Below are 23,693 nucleotides of genomic sequence, written 5' to 3' on the forward strand. Positions count from 1 at the left end.
CAGTGGGGAAACCTGAGGCGGAGGATCTCTGGGTCCGGGAGCAAGAGAAGTGGCAGAGATGTCAACAGGCACTATAGAGGGAGGAGCTAAGGGAACAGACTGCTGGCTGAGTCCAGTGGCCAGCACACTCTTCATCACCTCGAAGGCTCCCCTCCCAGGGAGGTCCGAGAGAACCCGCTCCGAAGAGCTAGGAACTCCAGGACCCACTGAAAAAGAAGGCTCTGAGGCAGATGTCGGAGCCGAGCTCACCAAGGCCGAGGCTCCAAGGGGAAGAGCGGGGTCGGACAAGGGTCCGATGCCACTCACCCCTCGGAGGAGACCAGGAAGCCCGGCCACTGAATCCCTCTAAGGAAGGTCTCAAGAGGAGATAAGAGTAGAGGCTGAAGGAGCAGAAGGGGTATCTGTCCCTCAGCCGTAGCAGAAACTATTCCCGAAGACTCCAACTCCAAACTCTGGGGTAGAGTCGAAGGAGGAACTGCAATGGGGTGTGGACTAATAGTCGTCTGCTGAGACGGACTATGCAGCATTTGGGCCAGTGCCTGTGATTTTAGTAATCTACTGACCACTCTCTCTAAATCATGGTCAGAAAGCCTGGATGACCTTGAAGATCGGCTCCGATGGCTCCGTTCCGAGAGGAGAGGCGAAGCAGGAGCCGAGAGTATCGGCTCCAAGGAAGGGGACCTAGACCTCTTCCTCGAAGGAACCATCGGAGCCGATGAAACCACAGAAACTGTCGGAGTCGACAACTTATCGGCACCAACAGGTAGCTTCGATGCATCGGCTCCAGCCGGAGCCGATACAGCCATAAAAGTAAGGGTGTTGGAGCCGATCGGAGCCGACACCGATGCCTGAGCCACATGGTGGTCGGAACCGATCGGAGCTGACACAGAAGTGGTTGAACCAGAATCGGCACAGATAGCCATCGGTGCCGAAGGTTTGTGTAAACCAAAATCGGCTCCAGCCGGAGCCGATCTAGACTCTGAAAGAGTCGGAGCCGAGGCCACAGGCTTGGACACAGAAGCCTGGGCCTTGGAAGACTTTGAAGTCTTAGATGGAGCCGACTTGGCTGGAGAGCCCTCCGGCTTAAGAAGGCCCCTCAATATCAATTTATTTCTTCTCTCCTGCAGGACTCTCTGGCTAAAAGAGTGACATATAGCACAGGAGTCCTGCAGGTGAAGAGGCCCCAGGCAGTAAAGGCAAGAAGTGTGACCGTCTGTCAGAAACATCTTCTGACAGCACGAGTCACACTTCTTAAAGCCTGAGACCCTTTCCTTAGACATGGTGAATAATACACACACACAACACCAGTCCAAGAAATTAAATTATATATCCCAAAAACTATCAATAACACACACACACCCTAACAAGGGGGGGGGGGGGATGGGATGGGAGAAGTCTGACTAAAAGTTTTAAGGAGACAGGAAAATTCTAGTCAGAAAGGGACTACAACTGTGTTAAAACTATAAATTTTAAAGTTTTAGAAGAAAAGGGGCAAAATAGTAATGTAAAATCACTTACCAGGAGCTGGTAAAGGAGGACCTCATCAGCGAAGCGGCAAACGAGATCTGGGTACTTACCGCCTTGCATCATGGGATATGGGGCTGCCTCGAGCTGGTAAAAGTGACTCTCGAGCTTAGCAAGTGCCGAGTCGGAGCCGAGGATCGGCTCCGAACCCATCAAGCAAGAATGAAGGCGAGATTGACAACTTAACATCTACTCTTAACTGTCACTGCCAATGTGTTTCCTTTTGTTCAACTACACTCCTGTGATTACCCCCTCTAAGTTCCTTAGGTACCAGCTCCAGACTGGAAAATAAAAACATTCTACTCTGTTTACACACAAACATATGTTTAAATAGGACAGTATTCTGGCCCTTAACTTTAATAGAATATAAATGTTCCTTAACAAAACAGTGTCATGCATACCAGGAGGAGGACCATGGCCTTGAGCAATACTCGATGGACCTGTGAAATGTTGAGGGTGAGGTAATGTTAGTACCAGTGCATGTTGCAACACAACAAGGTAATACATCCACATATCTCACATTTACAGTAGCTACTGTGTTACTTGCTGTAATGGTCACATTCTCAGTATGAAAGTACAACTGAAGTTAAACCCCAACCTCAAAAAACAAAGATCTGACACCCACGTAAAAGTACATACAGCCTGACACACTGACGGTTACAGTATTACAATGCTGATAACACTAAGCCTAACTGCATGCTTCTCTGCTGTGGAAACTGTGGGACCCACCTCCATGATGTACGGTGTGATGGATGGCTGGCAGCTATTGTGTGTGCCTAGGTTCACCAGGAATTCCTCAGTGGCCGAGAGTGGTTGTTCCACTGCAGGCTCTCCACCAGTGATGGCACGATCCCTGGCTACATCTGCTGCCCTTCATCGTGCAGCACTGATCATGTCCACTGCATGGTGTTGAACCTTCCTCATACGTCCTGCCCTGATGGCCCATCCCATTCACATCACAGACAAGGTCTGCCCACAGTGCAGCCTGCTGTTCTCAGTTTTGCCTCCCCCTGGACTGTAGGATGTGATGATGTTGCTTTAGTCCTTCCAGTATAAATTCATTTTCCACATCAGAGAATGGTGCATGGCATCTAGGGTACACGATTCCTAAAATATGACAAAAGGGGAACACATTACAGGATCACACATGTGGAAGTACACTATGTGGAGATGCAGCAAAGATAAAATGGTTGGCATTATCCACTGGCTCCTCACACGTCATACTCCATAGTGTGCAAACATAGTAAGTGTGTGGCTAGAACTGAGATAGTGTCAACAGTCAGGTATTCCCATGTGCGCCATGACAGATACTACTGTATGATCATACACCTAACACTCAAGTCTATTGTAGTGTCCCCTACAGACAACCCCCCTGTTAATATGTCATAAGAACAGTGCCACACAAATAGAAATGTGCTACTACAACCACTATAAAGGGACAGTCCAACGACACTAGTGTGCCACAATGGCAAATGACAATGCTCCCTTGATGTATTGTAGGAAAAAGGGATTCCCACTAAAAATTTTTACCCCGTGAAGGATCCGAACTTCCCTACAAAGGATGCCCTTTTAAAAATTGGTAAAGTAAATAATTTAGTAACCAGAAAAGGTGCAAGGAAAAATCCCTTCCTCCCTTCCATGGTCCTGACTTTGGGGAATGGACAAAATTGAAGCCCCTTTTTGGTCCCCCCACCCCACAAAGGGGGACATTTTGGAAGAAACTTTTTTAGGGGGGAATAAATTTTGAACCCTCCTGGGGAGGGTTCCCGAACGGGACCCCCCTTTTTGAATTATAAGGGGGCAAGGCAGCCCCGGGATAGGGCGAGATGTCCAGGAACTCTCCCAGGGGAGGCCTTCCCCTCTTTTGGGTTCAGGTGCAAAAAAGGAACATCCCGGGGGGGTTTGGGGGACCCCCCACTCTCCAAATGTACCCATTTTAACCGGGGGGTCAAGTGCCCTCTTCGGGCCCTTTCGGGGGTTCATAAAGGATGGGGGAAACCCAAGAAATTCCCCCCAAAGGGGGGGAAAAGGGGGAAAAGGGGGTCCAAAGAAGGGGGAAAATTACAGGCACCGGGGGGGGACAAAAGGAAACGAGTAGGGGCCACACCCTCCCTCGGCCCCCCCAGGGGGCCCCCCAAGAAAGGGTTGGTCCCCCCGAGAGGAAGGTCAGGAATTCGGGCCGAGTCCCCAAGGAACCCCCAAAGAGGGGGGTCCAACCGACCACCCCTGAAACCAAAGCCCGGCCCCCCCAAGGGAAGGTCTCAAAAAAAGGGCGGGGACGGGCAAAAAGGGGATGCCCCAAAAAAAAAACCCCCAAACCGAGGAAGTCAAAGGAACCGGGGGGTAAATACCTTTAAGGGGGAACTTTTGGGGCATCCTGTATTTTAAACCTACTACCATTTAAATCGGGTTGATAGTGGGATGAGTCCCCGGGGCCCCCGGGGGAAGGGGCCCTATGATTCCAAAGAAGGAGCAAACCCCTTTTTAGGCCTACCCAAAAAACCCTTTGGGCTCCAGGGAAAGGCCAGGAAAATTTTCCCTCAGCGAGCAGAGACATGCTTCACGTTAGGTAGTCGGCTCCAGCCGGAGCCGACAGCTGCCGAAGCCAGGGTATCGGAGCCGAACGGGCGCCGATACTGTAGCTTCCACTAAGGAAAGATCGGCCCGGACGGAGCCGCTGTCGACTCGGGAGTCAAAACCAAGACCACCGACTTGGACACCAAGCCTGGGTCTTGGAAGGCTTGGAGGGCTTCCGGAACCGACCTTGGCCGGGAGCTCTCAGGGCTTAAGGAGACCCCTGAGGATCAATTTATTTCTGCTCCTGCAGGACTCTCTGGCTAAAGGAATGACAGATAGCACAGGAGTCCTGCAGGTGTAGTCCCAGGCAATACAAGAAGTGTGACCATCTGTCAGAGACATCTTCTGACAGCACGAGTCACACTTCTTGAAACCTGAGACCCTAGTATCTTTAGACATGTCTGACCTAAAACACACACACACAACAATCAGACCAAAAAAGATACCAACAACTAAATTATTATTATTAAGAGTAAATAATTAGTTATTATTAACAGTGACACAACACACACCTAATTTCTGACAGGAACTGTGAGGGTGGGGAAAAGGCCTAAGGCCCAAACACAGAAAACTATGGAAGAGTGAACTAAGTGGGAATACACCACACAACACCCACACCTAGGAAATCCTGACAGGAACTGTAAGGGAGGGTAAGGCCTAAGGCCCAAAGCTCTAAGACCTAAGAATAAGGGGTTAAAGAAAGGGGTATGGAGCTAAGTGAATATAGGATTTACTAAAATTGCTATAAAGAACAAAATTTTAGGGAATTGGGTCTAAATATCCTGACTAACAACAATATAAAATCACCTACCAGGAGCTGGTAGAAAAAGATGACCTCATTAGCGAAGCGGCAAACGAGATCTGGGTAATTACCACCTTGCATCATGGGATATGGGGCTGCCTCGAGCTGGTAAAAGTGACTCGAGCTTAGCAGTAGTCGGAGCCGAGGATCGGCTCCGAACCCATCCAGCAAGAATGAAGGCAAGATTGACAACTTAACATCTATAGTTTAACAAAATATGTTCGTATTAAATCATAATATAGAACAATAATAAATAAATGAAGATAAGGGGTGGGGAGAGAGAAACAATCCATTACTGACAATGCAGCCTATATCCCTGAAAACACTGACAAATACTCTACAGGCGTGTAGTGTCAGTTTTGAATACAGTGACTACAATTCTCCTATAGTTGATGTAGCACATACATACCTCTTAAGCTGTTGGCATGGGTCATTCTAGGCCAAGCAATACCAAATGCAGGTACACAACCACACAGAACACTTTCACATAATGTGGACTTTTATAACTACCAATGTGTACTGTAAGTATAATTGGTAATGCATTGCATTCCAGGTAATCATTTTTCTGGTAATCCTGCGACAGACGGATTAGACAGTTTTAATTACATTACGTGAAATCGTGACACTTGAGGGGCATGTTTGTGTACAGTACATAAACTAGACCTCCGTCATGCCTTAGTTGGCAAGTATGGGAATAGAACCCAACAGCTGTGACTGCAGGGGACACCTACAAAAAAAATGTAACAATGGCTGCAGCAGCTAAGTGCAGACATGCAAGGAATTCGGCCATTCTGGGAATATGTAGATAGATATGTTTAGGAATCAACATGCTACTTAACACTTTATTGGTATTATGATATTGTAAAAAAGAAGGCCATCATAGGGTCAAACCATAGCAATACATATTCAAGAAATGTCTCTGTAAAGCGTCTGTTCAAACCATTCAATCCTTTTCGGACAGCAGTTGTTACTCACACCAGTAGAAACTCAGTTGAAAAACAATGTATATCCAAAATAAAGCGAAAAATGCTTCTAAAAGATGACGTCTTTATTCACAATATAGACTGGTAAGCGCTTTCGCTATTCAGCTTTTTCAAACCAAAAACAAAGTATCTGGTAGAACAAGTCACATATATACAAGATCTTAATTGATTGATTGACTGCCTATTTAACAATCAAATTGTATGCTGACTTTAAAGGTACATATCAGGAAAGCGTAATAACCAACACTATAACAACACATAAAATATTTTAAACAGTTAAAATTCATTAAAATCTATACTTCTAATATATTTTGTGAATATTAAAAAGTATATATATGTATAAATGCTATATATAAAAATAATAGTTTATAAAATGTACATATAAAATAGGAGTTGCATAAGTATAATATATTAATATAAAATAATGTATACTTTTGTACTTAATAATATCCATATAATATAGCAAATCAGACACATTATTTATACCTATGTCTTCTATTCTTCAATACTGGTTTTAGAGGAACTTTATCATTTAAACCAGGGAATAGATGAGCCATAGTTCTAATAATCCAAGTTGTTTCAACAGATTCTGTATAATTGTTAATATCACCACCTCTAATATTAGTACTGATAACTTGTAGTATAGTGAACCTGAATTTATGTGTATTGTCTGTATATAATATATGTTTTGAAAGTGCATTAACAGTTGATTGGATCCGTATTTGATACAGATGTTCTCTAATATGTTCTTTTAACATTCTATTAGTTTTGCCTATATAGTATGAGGGACATTTTGTGCAACAGGCAATATAAACAACATTTTTAGAATTGCATGATCCATTAGCTGTTAAATAAAAACTTTCATGGGTAGTAGGATGTATAAAAACATTCTTATTATCAACATATTCGCAATAATTGCAACTATTGCAAGGATTAGTTCCTGTAAAAATTTCAGGTTCATCTTTCATAAAAGAAGGATGACATAACATTTTATATAAATTATTCTTATTTCGAAAAGCAAACTGTGGTTTAACTTCCACAAACTTAGAAACTTCTGGTTCAATTTTCAATAAATCCCAATATTTTGTAATTATACTAATAATAGAATGTATATCTTGTGTATAGTGTATAAGGAATCTTAATTTACTTGGTTCATTGTTCAAAACATCACTGTTCGGATTTCTATATCTAACAAGACCAGGTTCAGAAAATATAGGGCATGCAGTGTCACTGCGTAGCTCAGTAACCTCACTTATAGTTTGACTGATTTCAGAGGTCTTATATTTTCTGTCATAAAACCTGGTACTAAGAGCTAACATTTCCTTATCATATTGTTCACTGTTAGAATTTAATCTAGAAGTTCTAATACATTGGCCCTTTAAGACGTTCCTAAATACATGTGAGGGATGCATGCTCTCTCTATGGAGCAAGGTGTTCCTATGACATACTTTACGATGAACACCTGTATTAAAATTTCCATCATTCATTCGCCATATATTGATATCCAAAAAGGATATCATATTATTAGAACTGGTCATAACAAAATTTAAGAATGGACATGAAGTGTCAACTTGTTCTTCAAAAGAGACCAGACTATCATAACTACCTTTCCAAAGAAAGAATAAATCATCCACAAAACGCTTATAAAATAATACATTGTGTTGATATAAAGTAAGTTGATACAAGTATTTTTCTTCCCAAAGGGCCATAACTAGATTGGCGTAGCTATTGGCACAGGATGTGCCCATAGCTACGCCATCTTTTTGCATATAAAAATGGTTGTTAAACACAAAAATGTTGCTCTCGAGTACAATTTCCAACAGGGAGCAAATAAAATCAATTTTACAATTGGTAAAATCTGAGAATATTTTCAAATATTCACCTATATATTCTATACCTTTCTCATTGGGAATATTTGTAAATAGGGATTTAACATCCATGGTGTCTAGTATTAAGTCTGTATATTGGCTTTTGTCCTTGACCATCTCATAAAAATCTAATAAGAACTCTTTAGAATCCTTTAATATGTTATTATTGGCATTAACAAAAGGTCTCAATGTCTTTTCTAAAAAATAAGAAATATTCTCAGTCACCCAACCACGTCCTGAGACTATAGGTCTCATGGGGGGGTTTACAGAATCCTTATGAATTTTAGGAAGACCTTGGATGAATGGTATTGTAGGTTCATCCAAGAGTAAATAATCATATAAATGATAATCTATAACACCCATCTTATACAAATCCTCTAAATTATTATATACATTTTGAACTATTTGTTTTATTTCATTTAAAAAGATTATCTTATAAAATTTGCCATCTGATAACATATCAGACATTCTCTTACCAGATACTTTGTTTTTGGTTTGAAAAAGCTGAATAGCGAAAGCACTTACCAGTCTATACTGTGAATAAAGACGCCATCTTTTAGAAGCATTTTTCGCTTTATTTTGGATATACATTGTTTTTCAACTGAGTTTCTACTGGTGTGAGTAACAACTGCTGTCCGAAAAGGATTGAATGGTCTGAACAGACGCTTTACAGAGACATTTCTTGAATATGTATTGCTATGGTTTGACCCTATGATAGCCTTCTTTTTTACAATATCATATTAACTTTTTATGCTGTTTGGGGTCTTTAATCTTCTGTGGTTCACATTATTCGTTACATTATTGCTATTTTGCGTGTTTATCCACGAAGATACCATGGCCGAACCAGTAAGCAATTTGCCAAATAATTTGCCAAGTAAAGATATTGAGCTTCCGTACAAGCCAAGGGGAGTGGCCTCGAATTCAACGTCACTACAAAGACTACAACGCTGTTTGAATAACAGCGTTAATCCTTTGATGGACTGTGATCTTCGAGCTACAGATAATGAAGTCAATCTCAACTGTAATGAAGTTGAACATATAAATAGTGAACTGAACCTTTTAGAATTTGATTTACTTAAGTTGAAAAGATTAGAAATGCAAAGATTCCACTTTGAAGTTTGTATCTCTCAACGGATTATACCGCGTGGGTTACGTGTTTTGAAAATGCCCACAACCCGCGACACGTATCCAGAGTTGTTAAAGCAATGGCAGAAGTTAAACATCGAGGTGAGCATAAACTACATGAAACTAATGAATGATTTCTTTAAACCTGAGGAACTAAGACTGAAAGACTCTATCTTGAAAAGACAGACAACTTTATAAGTTTAATGTACAGTTTATTGATGCTAAAATAGAGCGTGTAATGGACAATGTTTCTTTGTATGAAAAACGCATTTTTGAACAAAAGAAACAAACTAGTGAGAGATAAATATGATTTTTCAAACGGCCAAGTATTTACTTGGCCTAGGAATGTAACAGTTTATCATGCAAATAATGATGTTGGTAGAAATAGACAAGCTCGTGATTCTATTCCCAATGTTAATGTAGTTAATGGAACTGCAAATAATGCCATAGCTAACTCGAATGATATGGATGCTAATCCTTTGAACGTTGTTACTACGGATGTGTCTGATATTCTTTCAACAAATGTAACACCAACTGCTAACACTTCTAATGTTAATAATGATGCTGTGTTTACTAATGACAATAGTTCTGCACAAGTAGTACGTAGTAAACGCAGTGCCATAAGAAATAATGCTGATAATGAAATGCAACTCCCTTTCCCTATTTCAGACAACTTTCAGAAAGGGAGGAATCGGTCTATGAGCAGGGGCAGGCAAAAACGAAAGGCCCAAACCAACGACATAAGGGAACCCACACTGAAAAAGATGTGGGAGAAGCTAACTTGATTCACAATTTATCTCATAGACCTTTAAATAAATCTGAAAGAGAATTACTTAACAAAGGATTGTCCTTTGTTCCTAGCAGACAAAGTAACATAACTGATACTATCTTAGATTTAAAGTTATTCACAAGGAATTTACAACTTAAAGTTATGTATTCTAAAAATATTAGTGAGCATCATGGTTGTTTTAAAAAACCTAGCTTATTTAACCCGAATTTACATCCTACTATAGAGGTATTTAGTAAAGCAGTCGAAAAAGATCTTTATAGCATACATCTAGATAGTAGTAAGAAACACAGTAGTTTAAGAAAAAATCTGAATTTTAAACAAATGAAGGCACTTCGTGATTTGACTGATGACAGAAATATTACAATAAGGCCGGCTGATAAAGGCGGACCTATCGTCATCTTTGATAGCACTGACTATAATAAGAGAATGTCTGATATGTTATCAGATGGCAAATTTTATAAGATAATCTTTTTAAATGAAATAAAACAAATAGTTCAAAATGTATATAATAATTTAGAGGATTTGTATAAGATGGGTGTTATAGATTATCATTTATATGATTATTTACTCTTGGATGAACCTACAATTCCATTCATCCAAGGTCTTCCTAAAATTCATAAGGATTCTGTAAACCCCCCATGAGACCCATAGTCTCAGGACGTGGTTGGGTGACTGGGAATATTTCTTATTTTTTAGAAAAGACTTTGAGGCCTTTTGTTAATGCCAATAATAACATATTAAAGGATTCTAAAGAGTTCTTATTAGATTTTTATGAGATGGTCAAGGACAAAAGCCAATATACAGACTTAATACTAGTCACCATGGATGTTAAATCCCTATTTACAAATATTCCCAATGAGAAAGGTATAGAATATATAGGTGAATATTTGAAAATATTCTCAGATTTTACCAATTGTAAAATTGATTTTATTTGCTCCCTGTTGGAAATTGTACTCGAGAGCAACATTTTTGTAACCATTTTTATATGCAAAAAGATGGCGTAGCTATGGACACATCCTGTGCCAATAGCTACGCCAATCTAGTTATGGCCCTTTGGGAAGAAAAATACTTGTATCAACTTACTTTATATCAACACAATGTATTATTTTATAAGCGTTTTGTGGATGATTTATTCTTTCTTTGGAAAGGTAGTTATGATAGTCTGGTCTCTTTTGAAGAACAAGTTGACACTTCATGTCCATTCTTAAATTTTGTTATGACCAGTTCTAATAATATGATATCCTTTTTGGATATCAATATATGGTGAATGAATGATGGAAATTTTAATACAGGTGTTCATCGTAAAGTATGTCATAGGAACACTTTGCTCCATTAGAGAGAGCATGCATCCCTCACATGTGTTTAGGAACGTCTTAAAGGGCCAATGTATTAGAACTTCTAGATTAAATTCTAACAGTGAACAATATGATAAGGAAATGTTAGCTCTTAGTACCAGGTTTTATGACAGAAAATATAAGACCTCTGAAATCAGTCAAACTATAAGTGAGGTTACTGAGCTACGCAGTGACACTGCATGCCCTATATTTTCTGAACCTGGTCTTGTTAGATATAGAAATCCGAACAGTGATGTTTTGAACAATGAACCAAGTAAATTAAGATTCCTTATACACTATACACAAGATATACATTCTATTATTAGTATAATTACAAAATATTGGGATTTATTGAAAATTGAACCAGAAGTTTCTAAGTTTGTGGAAGTTAAACCATAGTTTGCTTTTCGAAATAAGAATAATTTATATAAAATGTTATGTCATCCTTCTTTTATGAAAGATGAACCTGAAATTTTTACAGGAACTAATCCTTGCAATAGTTGCAATTATTGCGAATATGTTGATAATATGAATGTTTTTATACATCCTACTACCCATGAAAGTTTTTATTTAACAGCTAATGGATCATGCAATTCTAAAAATGTTGTTTATATTGCCTGTTGCACAAAATGTCCCTCATACTATATCGGCAAAACTAATAGAATGTTAAAAGAACGTATTAGAGAATATCTGTATCAAATACGGATCCAATCAACTGTTAATGCACTTTCAAAACATATATTATATACAGACAATACACATAAATTCAGGTTCACTATACTACAAGTTATCAGTACTAATATTAGAGGTGGTGATATTAACAATTATACAGAATCTGTTGAAACAACTTGGATTATTAGAACTATGGCTCATCTATTCCCTGGTTTAAATGATAAAGTTCCTCTAAAACCAGTATTGAAGAATAGAAGACATAGGTATAAATAATGTGTTTGATTTGCTATATTATATGGATATTATTAAGTACAAAAGTATACATTATTTTATATTAATATATTATACTTATGCAACTCCTATTTTATATGTACATTTTATAAACTATTATTTTTATATATAGCATTTATACATATATATACTTTTTAATATTCCCAAAATATATTAGAAGTATAGATTTTAATGAATTTTAACTGTTTAAAATATTTTGTGTTGTTATAGTGTTGGTTATTACGCTTTCCTGATATGTACCTTTAAAGTCAGCATACAACTTGATTGTTAAATAGGCAGTCAATCAATCAATTAAGATCTTGTATATATGTGACTTGTTCTACCAGATACTTTGTTTTTGGTTTGAAAAAGCTGAATAGCGAAAGCGCTTACCAGTCTATATTGTGAATAAAGACGTCATCTTTTAGAAGCATTTTTCGCTTTATTTTGGATATACATTGTTTTTCAACTGAGTTTCTACTGGTGTGAGTAAGAACTGCTGTCCGAAAAGGATTGAATGGTCTGAACAGATGCTTTACAGAGACATTTCTTGAATATGTATTGCTATGGTTTGACCCTATGATAGCCTTCTTTTTTACAATATCATATTAACTTTTTATGCTGTTTGGGGTTTTTAATCTTCTGTGGTTCACATTATTCGTTACTTTATTGGTATTGCTGATAAGTGTCTGTGAAATGTTAGCACAATCATATCTACTCATAACATGGGCTACCTCAACCATATACCATTTGCTCCTGGAGACAGCATTATGTGACTGAATTATTTTTGCATTTCAGAACCATACTGCATTTATTAAAAACACTCTTCTCTAGGAATCAACAATGCTGCTTAACACTTTATTGGTATTGCTGATAAATGTCTGTGAAGTCCACACAATATCTGCCCACAGAGTGGGCTACCTTACCCATATACCTTTATTAATGGAAGGAGGAGGAACAGAGAGTATTATGTGATGAGTATTGGCCTGGAGACAGCCTTGGACCATACTACAAGTTAAAAAATGTAGTTTGCATGCCATTAGCTTAGCATTCTACAGCTATTACAGTGTTACATTTGACTGCAGCAACCTTACCATAGACAAGAAATGCATACATCTCTACTGCAATGGTTATGACAACACAATCCTGCTGTACACCATTTTGCTTACTTCTACTGGTATTGTTTATTGCAATACAGTTATTGTTCATTTATTGCACTACAGCTCTAATTGCCATTTACTGCACTACAATTCTACTTGCCCATTTACTACACTACAGTTTTTATTGTGTATACGTTATTGCAGTGAATGCTTTACTCTTTCTTGCTTATTGCACTACAGTTAGCATAATAAATCCATACATACCACACTCACGGCACAACCTGTCCAGGCACCTGGTATGGGACTCGACATTGAGAGTCCTCTCAGCTGCAGCTGCTGGGAGAGAAGCACACCATTATGCATACCAGTTTTGCAGACATTCAGCTTGCATATTGGTAAAACAATGGAAAATGTACTTACAGCTCTAGCTTTTTGGACCCAGGTGTCCAAGGTGCCCCTCTTTCTTCTCTTCAAGTCATCATAATGGTGACAACACTGCTCACCTGTGTGGGGTATCAGTAACACTGGTGAGTTCCCTGGGCAACCAGTCCCAGGCCTCCGCCTTACACTCAGAACCCTGGAAACTGTCCTGCAGCAGTCTGGGTTCATAATTTTTTACCCGGAGCCCAACAAAGACCCTGAACTCTTAAACACTCCATCTCTGCACCCAGACGCGCTCACCTTCACCAGAACTGCCTGATACCACCAGTTGATCACACTCCAAAGACCGCTGCAGAATTACCACCTATTGTGCCTAATATAGGCTCTTTTCCTGCCCATACATGTCACAGAGCAACTTTCAAAAAAGCGCTGCATTACTTAGCATCACGCAAACCAGCTAAGCAGAGCAAAACTTGCACAACAGAGGCTTTGCTAAGCTTAACACCACACAAACAAAACTTGCCATTAGCATGTTTAAGCCGTGTTCAGCACATTGCAGCAGTGCCATATTTCACAAATTTGTTTTTAAAATTAAACATATATAAACATTAACAAACATTAAAATTATAGACATTTTATCACTGCTATGGACCCAAACCCAGTGCCTACTAAGCATTAGTATCTCTACCCCTTTAGCTACTTGGATATTATGAAAATTAGTATACCTCCACATATACTACTAGGCTACCTGTTAGCGTTGCTAAGCACAGCGGTACTCTGCTCAAACACGCTTAAATAAACCTAGACATAAATAATTACATCCACTTTCTATTTTTAGATGTCTAGCAACTGTCGGCTATGTATGTATGAGCACTGCTCAGCTCTGCAGTGCTCCACGCCATGCAAACACCAATTTAAAAAAAAAAAAACAAAAACACTTAAAATAAGAAAAATATGTAATTATGATAATGACATTCGGTTTCTATTTTTAGATGTCTGGCAGGTGTCAGCTGTTTATATGTAACCACAGCTTGGCATTGCTGAGCTCCGTGCCAAACATACAAAAAATGGAAAAAAATATATTAAAATAAAAATTGCACATCTGAACCACTTTACAGCATTTCAACAGCAGTGGGGAGCAGTACAGGCCATCCACAACAAAGGGTCGCCTCTACACTTCTCCCTACACAGATTCAATAACCCTGTTCCTATGCTCTCCCCTCAGCAGCCCACCATCATTAATATGCATGATGTGCTGCTGAGGAGGAACCGTGGCCGTGTATATGGATACATTCTGTGTCTACATGGTGCCTACACAGAGTTTATTAAATCCTGGGGTTAGAATTTTCTCATTAATATGTTTACGTAAGTATTTCTATACACCAGTAAAGATGCAGCATACTTTTCTAGCTACAACAGGGTTATATTAAAGGTGTGAGTGTGAGAAACAGGCAAGGGGAATCTATGGACAAATTTTTGGGACTGTGGGGCCTTAAAAATTGTTTGATCCAAGTTTCTGAAATTTAGTTTCAGAAATTAGATTATGCTGGGTCATAGTATGCTGAAAAATTGAACATGAAATAGTAAGGGTGTGAAGTTATGAACATTTGTTGAAAACAATTCAAAAACTTAGTTTCATGTTTTGTCAGCTTTTTGATGGAGATAATCTGCTAACAGGTTCTGTGGTAAAAGTTTTAATTTCTTTTTTTTTTTTTTTAATTTTTGGACTCTCCTGTTTTGAAGATATTCCCTTTATTTTCTTTCTTTTTTGGGTAAAGAGGTAAGTGTGGCAGCCATGAAAAGGGATTTGAAGCAAGCTGGAAGGACCAGGAGATGATACATCAGGATTACGGGTGACTGGAGTATTTAGCATTAGGGACTATGGTTTGTGATTAGTGCTGTGATGAAAATTTAACTTTTAGGTTTAGGGACAGGGAAGAAGGCTAGGGATTTAATGAGTGAAGGCAAGTTTTGGGTTTAGACAACAGCTGAAATGTATATTTTGGTGTCAGTGTTTTGGATAAGCATTACTAGATGTTGTAGGGTTAGAGATTATGGTTAGGAAGTCAGTGATAGTTTCAAGTTCAGTGAAAGAAAGGCAGGTTTATTTCCAGGAAGGGGCTAGGTGTATTACATTTATACTGCAGGGTTTGTGATTAGGTTTATAGGAGGATGATCAAATATTTTGTTTTTATAGTCTTATGAATGTATTCTTATGTATCCATTCAGGAAAAAGACACATTCGTCAACTTCTGTTTTCATGGCAAACTGTTTTGGAATGATATTGAGATATAAGAGGTCCACTGGTAGGTGATTAAAAAAAAGGGAGAAAAACAGAGGAAACCAGATGGATCCTGGGATATACTTTTCAGTTGGGTGGAGGAAGGAGAGAACAGTGATCCACTTTGGAAAGGGGCAAATGCATAAATTACTAATATATGCTAAGCCAACACCCTACACATATTACTACCATATTACTAAATACCTTTTCCTTATCAGCATCAAATGCTGATATATGGGATTTTTAGTAGGCTAGAATATGTTTTTGTGACTTCATATTAGTAGAATTTCAGTGTTTTGTGCATTCAAATATCAGACTGCTTCCACCTCACCACCAAGACCAAAAAGGGAAAATAACGTAGTTATACCCAAACCACCACGGAAACACTGAAAGTTTTTTTGTACAGTGAGCTTTCTTTCTGTTACAGCAGACTTTAGCAGAATGAATTCATGGTATGCACTGTACGATTTTACATTCTTAAAACTAATCACTTTAAATAATAACTTAATCAAATTATATACTGATAAAATTGTTAAAACACCATAACTTGATCTTAGAATGCATTAGAATATTTGAGCTATTAACTACTGTGAGCAAACCTTTCAAAGTCTTTTTGCAAGATTTTTGAATTAATCCAAATTTAATGGTGGTACAAAGGCCCAAAATCGAGGACAATTTTATACATTACACCCCAGAGCTGTGCATCACAGTGCAACCTCCCAGATTGTTTAACAGTTTAGCAGTTGTATTGGCCTTGTCACCCCCTCCCTCCCACCACATCTGAGGGGAGAGCAATTTGCTCACAACACAAACATTAGTTTTGAATTTCTGATCCTTCCCTCTTTTGATATTTCCATATGTGAATATGGATACATTTTTTTTGTTATTTTTCTATTATGCTGGTTATGGTAGTCTATAGTTAGAGTAATCATCATTGGTTCATATGGTTTGTTTCACTGCGTACTGGAAAAATGTTACAGATTTCTCATTTAACTTGGTCTAAAACCTCACCTGTTTGTTTTGTTCCCCCATTAAGTCTCGGTTTCCATGATAGGACCTTGTTTGTGAGTCTTGCCTGCATTTTTACCTTTAACCTCTTTCTTCAGCAAAGTTAATGCATCACAAGGAACTCCCATCTTAAATTGAATGTGCATGCCTACAGAGGAAAGCATAGTGAGCCTTGAACCACCATTTTTTTTGTAACCAAGAAATTTCATCTGGGCGTTGAAACCACTTTTCAGCAAAGACTTGGGGAGAAGGGTCCACTAGCACATTTAAGTTAAGTTGTAATTGTATGTATACTAAAATAAACAGATGTAGGCACTGTAATAGGTTCATAGGTAGATTGCCTGGTGAAATAATTCATTGTACATCAGGGAAATGCTTCTGCATACATGGTCAGACTGCCACAACATGCTTGGATGGGATGAAAGGCTGCGTGACATACATTATATTGTTGATTTTTGGCATAGCTCACCCACATATTTTGGACAATATTGCTGCTTTTTTCACTGCTGTGTCTTATTCTATTTCTATTTACATATTTCTGACTTTGTCATTTCTGTTTATGATTATACTCGGTGTTTGGCTCAGTGACATAAATGTTATTACTTGCACAAAAGTACCAGCATGGAGCAACCATACATTTTGGGCAATATTCCCGGCTCTATCAGTCATGTGTGGAAGGGCTCAGTAATATCTAAGTGTTATACTATTTGACTAAATGACTCGGGTCTTTTTACTGATGATACTGAGTCTGTGTTACATAACAGCTGCACAATGTAATATAAGGAATGCCTACTCAACAGGTTATGTGCAGCAATTATCACCTGTGTCTCAGCATTCATACATTTGCAGTAATGAAAGGAAGGTCATTATCACATTAGCAATACATGCAGTTACAATACAGCAGCGAGTCATTATCACTTTTCAGGTATAAGTCTCAGCAGCTGTCAGTTTGATTCACATAAGTAGAAGTCATTATCACATTGCTAAATGCACACGCTAGATTTGTTTTTTCTCTACTTGTAGTTATTGCAAGCTACCCCCACACACCAGTTTGTCGGTCAATTGTACAATTTCGAGAAATGTAACAAATATATGATACAAAATCTGGAAAGTCTGTGAAATGCTTGACATTTGCAAGGAATTATAGGGATAGATTTTAAATATGCTTTTCTAACTTTTGAAAGTTACTGGAATAACAGGATTTCTGTTAGAATGTATTTTCTGAAGGATATGAATGTGTACATTAATATTTAGTGACTTGTGTCCTCTGTGGTGTGCCTGAAAACCGCAAATTTAATGAGACACTGATCACAATTATGAACCTGGACATGGACAGTTAAGACAAACCTCATTGAAGGCAGTATTACTTACAGGATGGAAAAAAACTGTCTGTATGCTGGACAAATGTACAGATACCATAATTTCCTTAGGACTTTGGTTATGAAAATTATATTGTTTCATATTTGGTAAATATCTTTGTCAGGGAACATGTCAGCATGCTAAGTTGTAGCTCATTTTGAAGACTGTATTAGTACTTGCACGATATAACAAAGAACTGCATCTGTATGCTGTTCTCATGTCCAGATATGACAGTTTGTTTGGGACCATGGTTATGAAAATTTGAACTTTTTCCATATTTTGCTAAATAATTTTGTCAGGGAACATGTCAACAAGTTAAGTAATAGTTAGAGGATGGGAAAAGAACTGTCTGTATGTTGGACAAATGTAGAGCTATCATATTTTGTTTAGGGCTTTGGGTATGGAAATTATGATTTATTTCATAATTTGGTAAATAACTTTGATAGAGAGCATGTAATTATGCCAAGTAATACCTCATTTTGAAGACAGTGTTAGTTATAACTGTGTCTGCATGCAGGAGTGGCCTTAAGTCAACTGGTGCCCTAGGCAAAGGGGGCTCACGGGCGCCACACCACACCATCCATCTGGTGCCCCCTAGTCTACCTACACCACACCAATAAAATACTGGAAAGTGCCCCCACTAGGGCGAGCCCTAGGCGGGTTGCCACCCAGCTGTTTGCCCTGCCAGCCATATCTGTATGCTGCACACATATGCAGATATGACACCATTTCTCATCCCACTTGGTGTATATATATTGAAGATTTCTGTTATTTTAATTGTTTTATTTAACTGGACATATCTTAAACATTGTTTGGTGCATGTACAAACATTAGCTCATTGATGAAAGCACAGTTCCTTTACTTCAATTTATCTGTATTTTCACGAGTAATGTACAGATGCAAATATCCATTCTAGTAATGTGGTTCATATCTTTGTGAATTAATGTAACTGAAATGCACATGATGAAACAGTTTAATGTCTATTTTTCAGCTTTGCGTTCACCCCTCAGTGAAGATGCCATCTGCTAAGAAGTCAACCAACATTTACTTGGGCGAAGATACTGAATCTGACAGTAATACCAGTGGGTCCAAAATAGAATTGGACCTTGATTCACAACGTAAAGCAAACCAGAGTGATGATTATGATTATGACGCAGATGATGATATTCCACTGGCACGTCTGCGTGAGAAGGCCATTACCGCTGATAAAGATGATGCCCCTGTCCCAGCCATTCCTGACAGACCCCTACCCTCAGCTGCCCCCCACCTCACCACTGTTGATGAAACTGACCACGACAGTGAGGATGACGTACCACTAGCCCAGCTAAGGAATGATGGAACACACAATAGTGGTCATCAACTGGAATCCGATTTTGACATGGTGGATGAATTGCCTCTATCTGAGTTAAGGCAAGGACATGGCCTGACTGATGGACCTTTGCAGTGTCCACCCATGCAGTATTTGAGGTAAGTTAAGACTATCTTCTGCTGTTGTGGGTATCACTGGAAAGGGAGCAGCCAAAACCCTAATCTGTCCCATTGCAGAATCTTGTGCTGGTGGATGCATCGCGGGGGGCATACCCAGCCAGCATGGATCTTGTGATCCACCTGGATCACAGTTGGGAACTTGGAGACTCTTCAGCTCAGTCCCATAGTGCTGCTGTCCTAGGTAATCATGGCCTTGGGGGTGCCAATGTGGTGCAATGTTTCCCTCCGGGAAAGGACACATGCAAAAAGACAAAGCCTGGGTCAGTCTTGGTCTTTTCGCATGTTGTCTTGGTGTAGCTCTCCAGTCAGTCTGCATCCCTTCAGGTGTAGTCACTGTATGCAGGTCAGGGCAACAGGGTTTACATTACATCCTCACTTCCACTCCTTATGGTCATTGCCGAAAGGACACATGTAAATGGAAAAGGCACAGGTAAAGCAGAGTGCCTCACCCTGCTTTTTCAGTGTACATGTGCCCTTTCTGTGCCCTCTTGTCAGTTACCGGTCAAGCCCTTATCCAACAAGGCCAGAAAGGTTCCTCTTCAGTCTTTTGTGCCAACTGCTCTTGTGTTGGTGGATGCATCGCGGGGGGCATACCCAGCCACCATGGATCTTATGATCAACCTGGATCGCAGCTGGTAACTTGGAGAATCTTCAGCTCAGTCCCATAGTGCTGCTGTCCTAGGTAAGCATGGCCTTGGGGGTGCCACTGTGGTGCAATGTTTCCCCCCTGGGAAAGGACACATGCAAAAAGACAAAGCTTGGGTCAGTCTAGGTCTTTTCACATGTTGTCTTGGTGTAGCTCTCCACTCAGTCTTCCTCCCTTCAGGTGTAGTCAATGTATGTAGGTGAGGGTAGTAAATGTATAAAGGTCAGGGCAGCAATTAGTGAGTTACTTCAGTCCCTCATCCCTTAGGTCCATTGCTGAATGGGTACATGTAAAGAGAAAAGGCAGAGGTAAGGAAGGCAGACTGCTGACACTGAAGGTGGTCGTGAGACAATAGTGGTATCAGCAATCTGAGTGGGAAGCCAGCACAGCTATGGGCACTTCAGATAACCAACATTGGGAGCCCCATGCCTGTCCTTGGCATATTAGTGGAGCGGCAGTCCTTACCCTGCTTTTTCTCTTTACATGTGCCCTTTCTGTGCCCCCTTGTCAGTCACTGTGTGTAATTTGGTGTTTCCACGGGTAGTAGGTATGTACCTCTGAAGCGTCATCACCACTTATGTACCTAATGCAAAGAATACTGCCCCTGTGGATAGGATGGAAGATTTGGATGGGCTAAGCAGGTAATGCATATGATATACATATATATGTAGTCTTCCAATACATCTGTCAACTATCAGTAGTAATGTGTGTGCATTTTCTTTCCTCTACAGGTTTGTCCACCTTCTGACATCGACATGGTTTCACAACCAGGAGAACAACAAGTGAGAGTGTGGGTATGTGGCCATTCCTAATTTCACTGGGCTGCCAGCCATGCCTCCGAAACTGGAAAATGGTACAACTTGAGCTTCCACACCTCCAGTGTGAAGGTATACTGGATTGCAAGAAGAGGTACGCATTGGAGCAGACTACTGCAGTTGTTGGAAGAGAAGTGTTCCATCTACCCTGAGCCCGACATTCTTGTGCTGCACATTGGAGGGAATGATGGCATCAGTCAACCACTCGGAAGGCTACGGTTTCAAATCACAGCAATTTTTGAACACCTGAAGTCTTGGTGGCCACATTGTCATTTTGTGTGGTCTGATATAATTCCTCAACAGATATGGAAAACAACAAACAGTCAACGGACAGCTCACAAGGCCAGACATTTACAGAATGGGTTCATGTATGGCTTGATGAACAGGGTTGGTGGATCTACAATCTGCCATGACAGCATCACCGCGGAAGATGTTCACCTGCTCAGAAGGGATAGCGTTCACCTAACTGAGGAGGGCATTACGTTGTTCTTGACCGACCTCCACAATGGCGTGAGGAGAGCTATGCAGGATTGGTAACATGCAGCTTGAGAAGAATGGAAAGCACCCATGACCAAGCAGGACCAGTATAGTAAGTAAAACTCTATTATGAAATGTGTTGTGTAAAATATATTTCTCTGAGTTTGGCAAATAACTGTGGTAAGGAGCTGTTGAGGATGCTGAGAAAGAACAACTGTTTCAGGAGAGTGCTACCACGTACAATCTAATACGTCAGTGACCATCCTGCAATACTTTTTTTTAGTCTGCTTATATCAGGCATGTGTAGAGATTAGATGACGGGAAGGGCTTACTAATACAGAACTTGATCCTTTAGGTCCATTGCTGAATGGACACATGTAAAGACAAAAGGCATAGGTAAGGCAGACTGCTGACACTGAAGGAGGTTGTGAGACTGCAGTGCTATCGGCTGTCTGAGTGGGTAACCAGCACAGCTATTGGACAGATGAGATGGTATTGCCTGCCACTGAAGTCCCATGCCTGTCCTGGGTTCATTAATGGAGTGGCGATCCTGACCTTGCTTTTTCTCTTTACATGTACCCATTCAGTAGTATGTTGGCTACACCAAGAATGTGTATATTTACAATCGTATGTGTCTACATGGTAAAACAACTGCTTCTGAACACTACACATTAAAAGATTTCAGTTTTGTTAGGACTCAGGATATGGAAATTATGATTTTTTTTTCATATTTTGCTAAATGACTTTGCAAGGGAGCATGTCAGTTTGCCAAGTAATACCTCATTTTGAAGACAATACTGATAGTTCCAACATGGTAAAAGAATGGTGCCTGTATGTTGCATACATGTGCAGATATAAAAGTTTGTTTTGGATTTAGGTTATGGAAATTAAGGATTTGTTTTCATATTTTGGTACATAACTTTGCAAGGGAGCATCAAAATGTGCTAAATAATACCTCATTTTGAAAACAGTACTGATGGTTCCAACATGGTAAAAGAATGGTGCTTGTATGTTGTACACATGTGCAGATATCAAAGTTTGTTTTGGACTTAAGTTATGGAAATTATGATTTTTTTTCATATTTTGGTAAATAACTTTCCAAGGGAGCATCTGAATGTGCCAAGTAATACCCCATTTTGAAGACAGTATTGATAGGTCCAACAAAGTAAAAGAATGGTGCCTGTATGTTGTACACATGTGCAATTATCAAAGTTTGTTTTGGACTTAGGTTATGGAAATTATGATTTTTTTCATATTTTGCTAAATAACTTTGCAAGGGAGCATGTCAGTGTGCCAAATACCTAATTTTGCAGACAGTATTGATAGTTCCAACATGGTAAAAGAATGGAGCCTGTATGTTGTACACATGTGCAGACATCAAAGTTTGTTTCGGACTTAGGTTATGGAAATTATGATTTTTTTTTATATTTTGGTAAATAACTTTGCAAGGGAGCATCTGAATGTGTCAAGTAATACCTCATTTTGAAGACAGTATTGATGGTTCCAATATGGTAAAAGAATTGTGCCTGTATGTTGTACATATGTGCAATTATCAAAGTTTGTTTCGGACTTAGGTTATGGAAATTATAATATTTTCATATTTTGCTAAACAACTTTGCAAGGGAGCATGTCAGTGTGCCAAGTAATACCTCACTTTGAAGACAGTGTTACTCCTTACAATATGGTAAAATAACTGTGTCTGTGCTCTATACACATATACAGATATCACAGTTTTAGTCTTGTACGATTATGAAAATTATGCATTTACAATACTTCTCATTATTATGCTCATATCTTTGCAAGGGAGCATGGTGATCACACAAATGATGCATCATTATGAAGCTGACATTCAGATGCACAACTTCTACATGGATATGGAGGCTCTGTCTGTTACAGGTGAAGAGATATTATGCTTTATTTATCAATTATGAGAAATAATATATTAATCATATTTCTGTGAATATCTCAAGAAAGGAGCATCACACAGTAATGGTTAAGGTATCATTGTAAAGCTGACATTCATACTAACAAATTAAATTCAAATTGTATGGGTTTGCATGGTACATTGACCAAGATATTGTGCTTTGTTTTTCCAAAAAGGTAAAAAATTTGCACAATATCAACATTTCTTGCCAAATATTTAATAATGCTATGCACTATCAACATTTACACTGTTGGAAAGGTCAATGTCTG

General features: G+C 39.2%; 1 protein-coding gene across 1 annotated transcript in view; it reads right to left on the minus strand.

The window, feature by feature from the left end:
- Positions 1-23,693, minus strand: part of LOC122790934 (presenilin-2-like) — a gene marked incomplete at its 5' end in the record, with an annotated part of 553,723 nt that overhangs the window by 523,932 nt on the left and 6,098 nt on the right.

Source organism: Protopterus annectens, chromosome 1.part2 (assembly GCF_019279795.1).
Source record: "Protopterus annectens isolate FY-2018-M chromosome 1.part2, PAN1.0, whole genome shotgun sequence".
NCBI lineage: Eukaryota > Metazoa > Chordata > Ceratodontiformes > Protopteridae > Protopterus > Protopterus annectens.